Here is a 7,084-nt window from a genome sequence, read left to right on the forward strand (position 1 = left end):
GGGGGTGGGAAGGGGCAAACCAAACCTAAAGGAAAAACAGCGGTTCACCTTGAAAATCTCACTTGCATGCAAAGCAGGGGCTTGGGGAGTGCCTGTCTTTTCCAGCAGAAGTTTGCCTGCTGGGAAACACGGTGTGCTTTGTACCTGTCTGCAAACCACCGAAGGTTTGGAAGGTTTCTTATTCCTTCGCTGCCTTGCTTCCCCCTTAGACATGCAAAACGTTACTATTTCTCCCCTGCGGGGTTGGATCTGTAGAAGTCATTCAATAATAATAAATAAAAAAAAGCAAGCTGCATCTCCAAGAGCTCCCCTACCGGATTGAGGGAGGCTGGACTGGGATGGCGAAGGAGCGTGTGGGATGCGTGGGCTCTCCCACGGCACGGGGAAACCCACTTCTCGGTGGGCACCTGAGTCAGCACTTTCTGCGGCTCACCCTCCACTCACTCGTCTGCCAGGAGGTTGGTCCTGGGAAAATAACGGCTCCCGGGGGGAATCCTTCTGCCTTTCACCGCTGGCTGCAATGCATCTTGTAGAATAGAGGCCGAAGCAGTGGAAAAAAAGGCTAAAACCAGGCTTTTCCCTACTTTTTGTTCTTTGAGAGGTTTTTCTGGAGAAAAGAGGGAAAAGAGGTGGCAATCAGTCCAGCCCTCTGCCTCATTGGGAATGGTTGTTTATTCCGTTATGTTTAAGAAGCTCTTAGATTGATAAACTAGTTCAAATTATTTACTAGTGAAACGCCTTTGAAACCAGCGGAGTTAAATTAAGAATCTGATTAGCCATATGAGAGACTGCTTGCGTATATTTTTGCATACATTCAATATCCAAGGCTTTCTAGAATGTTTGTTGTTTTATACATTTAAAATCATACCTCCTAGGAAAAGGAAACCACGTGAACTGCGCAGACAGGCAGGGAGGCTAAATGCAGGCAACGAATGCCCACTGCAAGCGGCGAGGAAATCCTCACCCGATCCCTGCGCTTCTGCTTTCATAAGCAAATATTCACCTTTTTCCTTCCAGGAGTCACCTGTCACCACCCTAAGGTAACTGTGCCATGTAAAGCAGTAGGATGTTGCTTAAGCTCTCACTTCAAGGAAATGCAGCCATCAGCAGTGACTTCACTGTACACACAGACAGCACACACTTCCTCATCTTTGCCTGCCTGCTCTCTTGCTCGCTCTCCTGAACCCTTTCTCTGATGCATTCACCTGCTTCACTCTTCTCCTCCCACCTCCTGGCACAACCTAGACTGGCTGTGACTCATTTGAAATACTCCCCAGCGAAGCTACCCAGTGCAAATATTATTTCATATTATTATTTTCATCAGAATTTCTGGTAGAACAAGCTTTTTGGGGGAAATAAATCTCAATTTTCAAATGCTCCTGTAGATTAGATAATGTGAACTAAGCCAGTGATAGCATTAAAGGTCTTTTTCCTCTTCTTCTTCCCTCCTCCAGGCACTAGGGAGGCTAAGGTGTAAGCACTTCTGTGCCTAAGCTGCAATCAACTGCCTTCCAAAAGGATGTGTTTTGATTAATGAGGTGCATAACATCTGAAACTGATGCAGCTTCTTAAACACAGTCCCTAATGTTCCCAGAGAATGACAGAGCAATAAAGGACATGCTCAAGGAATCAAGCTGTTCGTCCTCTTTCAGCTATAGGTATTCTTGCTGCCTCTTAACTACCCACACTCTTTATTTCCTGGACTTTCTAAGGTTATTCTCTGAGTGCTGCCTTATTTGATGACACAAATAAGATTCTCTTACAGCCCTGAAGTGGGGAAAGAACACAACAGAGCATCCAAGCAGCAGAATGTTCTTTATCACTTCTGTAGCTAGGAAAGAAAATTATCAGGTGCAAAGACTGAGTCAGGCTGACTGGCACACTGCTGCACAATTCTAGAAGCATGCAGATATCCCCCAGCCCAGAATTCTGGCTAGCACTTCCCACCCTCCAGTGTCCAGTCTATATACGACGCATACGATTCCTCAGACAGAGAGAAGGTTTTTAAGTTATTTTTTGGGGACCACGTCTGTTTTCTTTAAACCTAACTATAAAGCATTAAGCTTCACTTTGGTATCACTCCTGCTTTGAAGCAAGTTTTCGAGCACATCATCATAGCAAATACTGTAGTCCTATTTTGAAAAAAAAAAAAGAAAATGCTTAACTTGAAAATAAGAACCTAAGTGCCGTTATCGAATCTAGGCCTTGTCTAGCAGATAGCCCAAAGCAGGTAGCCCAAAGTGCTAAAAGCCAGAACATGCATTCTTGTGTTGCTCTGTCTCCAAGTGTGGGTTCCTAAACATTTCTAAAAACTTGGCTCCAGGAGTTACAGGACTCGGAGGAAGTTTTAAAGTCCTTAAAATGTAATGACAATTTTGTGTCCAGAGAACTTCAAAGTAATGATACTTTATTTGTGAGCCTTCCAAGAACTAAGTGCAGCAGGCTGGGAATTATCCTTGTCTAATGCTATGAAACTACTATCATGGACATTATTTATTGTCAGCATTACTGCAGTGCTTTCCATGTCAGCAAATGAACCTTTATAGGCACATTTTTAGAATGTTTCAGAAAATCTAGGCCTGCTGTAGGACTAAGTCTTGCCTGTCATTGGCTGCACAGTACATTCAAAGGGGGTATAGAGAAACCCACCTGCCAGGAAAAGGGAGAACAGTTTTTGAGGGAAATGATCTCCTTTTTAACAATGTTTGTCAGATACTGCTCCAAGACTTGGCATAGATACAAAGGGAATGGATTTAGAAGGGAGAATGCAGATGAAGCAGCCAAAGATTCATTTGTTTCTTAGGGGATTTTGCCAGCTCATATATACATATATACGTACATATATATGTGGTGCTATTTTAATAAAAATCCAGTGCTGCAATGCAAATGCGAAAAATCACATTCCTAATGAGCTCAGGACTATAGAAGAATAGATCGAGAGCCATAAAAACTGATAACCTCTAGCTCAGGGTACAGAAAGCAGCAATGCAAGCTTGGCCTGTTAGGACCACCTTTGCGTGGGTGAGAGTTTCAGTCATCACCCTTGAACCCTTGGATTCTCAGATAAAAAAGGAGTCAACAAATATGTGGTATAGATTGGAAGAATGGGAGCAAGTCCTTTCAGAGCTGCCTATTGTTCCTAGCAGGCAGCAAGTAACTCATAATTGGCATTTGAAATTCATGAAATATTCAACACTACAAAACAGGGAAATTCTACCTCAGAGTTTTAGTGGTAGAGTCTGCACTCTCTGCCTCTGCAGCGTATATCGTGCCTAGAAGATAATAGAGAAATAATCACCATAAATACACAAATCCTATCTCCCCCTCGCCGCTATTAATTACCCAGGTGTGCTGTCACACTTGTACTCGTTGAAATTCAGCCAGTGCTTTCTCATTGCTCTACCAAGTTCCTTATAGAAACTGTAAAGTGGGAGGGGATTGAACTGCTGGAACATATGTTGAAACCTATTTAAGGCACAGAGAAGAGGGTACCTGAGCATCTGGCCAGGATAAAGGAAAGCGCTGAGCAATGGGAAGTGAGATCCATGCCAGGATGCAGGAGTCTGGGGATTCAGCCCAGAGGGCAGGGGGGAGAGAGGAGAATCCCACAGAGCTGGATGCCAGGATGGAAGGAAGAAGTCCACTTTTGCTGCGGACGAATTGTTTTGGTGTGGGAGAAAGAACACTTCAAAGTCCATCAGTGGGACTAGAGAAATACTAAACAGATCCCTAACAACAACGGATCGTGGAGCCTGGCAGGAGATGAGATAGGCAATAGGACAGGAAAACTTGGATTAGGAAATACTTGGAAAGCAATCTTCATTCCAGCTTCCAGTGGTAAACAAATGTGGGGCAATCCCACTCTCTTCACCCAAGAGGAAAATAGGAGCACTTGTCTAGGATATAGGGGGGTTGCTGGGAATGTGCTTATAACTAACAAACAGCTTTGCCTCTGGACTGCAAAAAAGGGAATGTTATCCAGAGAATCAGCCGTGTTGGTATCTATGGAAAGAAGTTACAGAACTATGCAGAAAATAAACCTCTGAGATTTTCAGGATGTTTAGACCTTTTGCAAAAGCTGGTAATCCTCACTGGAGCAAGTAGCTAAAAATTATAGCTAGAAACAGGTTGATTAGCATGAGCATCTTGCCACTGGACCTTTAATATTCCCCTTGGAGAACAGAAAACTTAATAGAAATGGGAAAATAGAGACATGTAAACAGGTATGAAGCTATGAGGAAGAGAAATTACATAGAATCTGAGAAGCTGCTGAGATTAGAGCAACCATATGATTTAGTCACAATTACTTTTAGTTTACGAAGTACCTACTTTTTTACATAATGGTCTAAACTCTACCAATGAATTTTCCAGTATTCCCACTGAGATGCTCATATTAAGCTTGTATCTTAGACTTCAATAAAATTTGCCTTCCAAATGCCTTCCATCAAATTTGTATTTAAAAACTGAGCACTAGCTTATTTTTCTGCCCTCATCTGGAATTATTCAGGAAAGGGTTGAGACAGCATCGGGAGATTTGCTCAAACTGGATCAGTTCAGTGACTATCAAACGACTCTTTCTGAAAATAGTGCCTTTCACCAGCATTTAATGAGCTGTAGCTTCACAAAGAATAATGGATCCCTCTTCACGAGTCTGTCCCTGCCGATGTATCTTCTGTCTACATGAACTGTACTATTTTTCATTACCATGCAGTGCTGGATTTGATGGGAAATGTCCTATTGTCTCCAACAACAGTAATGGCAGCCCCCAACTTTGTGAAGTCCAGACTCTGCTCTCGCGATCTAAATTCTGTCAGGGCTAACTTTAACCCTTTCTCTTCCTAAGTATGTGAATCAAATGAGCTCAACATCATGTTGTTGATGCAACTGCAAACCGAAGCTTCACAGCCATACCACCTGTCAGACATTTATACAGCTCTGATTTAAGAACTCATAATCCTAATGGATGTATCTTAACAATGCCTCCCTGCAGCAAATTGCTGAAGACAGGCAGAAGATTTAAAAATTTGAAACAAGAGACTAATTAGAAACAAGATGCTCTGTGAGCAAAATGGCTATGAAAGAAATGTCCCATAGATTTATGCCTTGTGACTGGAGTCTCCCATGTCTAATGTGCAGGATTCAATACAAACTTTCCCTCTATAATTCATAATTGTACTGTCATATATGGATTCCTTGATGTGTAGTAATTTATTGATGCCAGTGCCGTAGGCTGCAGCAGCTTTGAGCAAAAGACCCTCAGAGGTCCCTTCCAACCTAAATTATCCTTTAATTCTATGATTCCATGACTCAACAGGAATTCTCTCTTTACTCTAGCTACCTCCTTTCACAAACATGTAGGAAGATACTATCTTTGAGACAAAATCCCCCTGTCAAATTTGTTTTAAACCATCGAACAGGTTCAAATATTAGTAGGAGGGAACTGACAGACTGATGGATACAATGCATGACTGTATAAGCTTTATTTCCTCAGTCATGATTTTGGAGAACAAACTCAGGCATTTTCATGTTTATTCATGATTTCCGAACTCCTGAAGATAGCAAAATTGCAAGAACTAGCTTAGCCAGCATGTCTAAACAATATGACAGTAGAAGAGCTTCAAGCAGAAGATCCTAGTTTGTTATTACCCCTTACTGATACCCCTGGTCATGCTGCTACCCACAGAGGGATGTTTCAGGTAGTTTTCCCTCCCACTCAGCAACTTCAATGCCGTAGAATTTCACTGCCAATAAAAACAAGGCCAAAGGCAAGGGAGATAGAGTATTTCTGTCTGCATTTCATTCCTTACTGGCATAAGTATATCTTCCACGAACAAGCAACCAGGTTAGGCCAGTCTGAGTCCTCAAGACATTCCCATTATCTTGCAAGAGAAGAGTGATTTGTGCCACCGCCATGTCTGTTGCTCAGCAGCAGTGTCTGCAACTGTCAGCAATGCCGAGTGCCTCAGTGAGCCAGTAGATAAGTAGAGGAAAGGGAAGAAGCTTCAGTTGATAAGGCTACAAATAATTCTATGAGATTAAAATAAAGGCATCCTCTCTCGGCTTTGCTTTTAGAAAGCAGCCCTTCAGTGATACCGCATGTAAGCCACTCAACACTAGAAAGATCTTGCGGTTATCCTAAATTTGGAGATTATTTCCTGAGTTTGCGCATGCCTATGTCTACGCATGCACATTTGTGTTTCTGCTAATCAAGCTCTTACCTCAATTCTGGATCAAACAAGCACTCTAGGTCCAATTTGGGCCTCTGTCTGTCCTTTGTTACTTTTGTTTAATCATAGGTGTTACTGAAGCATCTAGAAAATACTGTTGCTACCAAAGCCCCAGCAGAGTAAGGTAGTCCAGTCCCAGTCCAAACAGAAGAGGAACAGAATATAGCAGGAGAGTAAACAATCTCATGGTCTTCAAATGCCAGTTCAGCGCTGCAAGTTGCCTTTTTGCTTATTTAGTTTTACAGAAGGCTTTGGTGAGAGGAGCTAGAGCAGGGAAAAAAGACAAGGGAGGATGGATCCAAAGCAGAAGGAAAGAAAGCAAGGATGCGGAAAGAGGGCAAGGAGAGAATTGTCTGCATTGCATTTGCTTTTCTGTATGATAAAAATGTGCTGCAATGCTACCATTAAGGAGGGTATGAGCTTCCATGATAAGCTTCTTTATGGTCATTCTTGCTCTCAACCAACTAAGCGACATTCCAGAAACCTTACCTTTACCAAAAAGTGATTTTCCTTATTTTTGAGAATTGAAGCAAAACCTGCTGGTTTTGGGAACAAGAAAGTTGTATGTGTAGAAGAGAAGAAAGAGAAGAACCAATGTACTACCCAAGTGGTTAATAATAAAATGATATTTGGACTTCCTATTAAAAGGGCATGCAAGTGCTGTACACTTGACAAAGATTAAATATCCAGTAAACCCAGAAGGGTGGAGGCAGAAGGTTCTTTCAGTGTTTTCTTATCTGTGCCTCTCCTTCCCTGGATGGTCCTTGCCAGCCACATCTATTCGGACTGTAAGCCCTAGTGGCTGTCATGCAGGCATCTCCCTAGTTCTCAGGCACAGAGACTACGGACTAACTAAC

Source organism: Charadrius vociferus, unplaced genomic scaffold (genome assembly GCF_000708025.1).
Source record: "Charadrius vociferus isolate BGI_N301 unplaced genomic scaffold, ASM70802v2 scaffold132, whole genome shotgun sequence".
Classification (NCBI taxonomy): Eukaryota; Metazoa; Chordata; class Aves; order Charadriiformes; family Charadriidae; genus Charadrius; species Charadrius vociferus.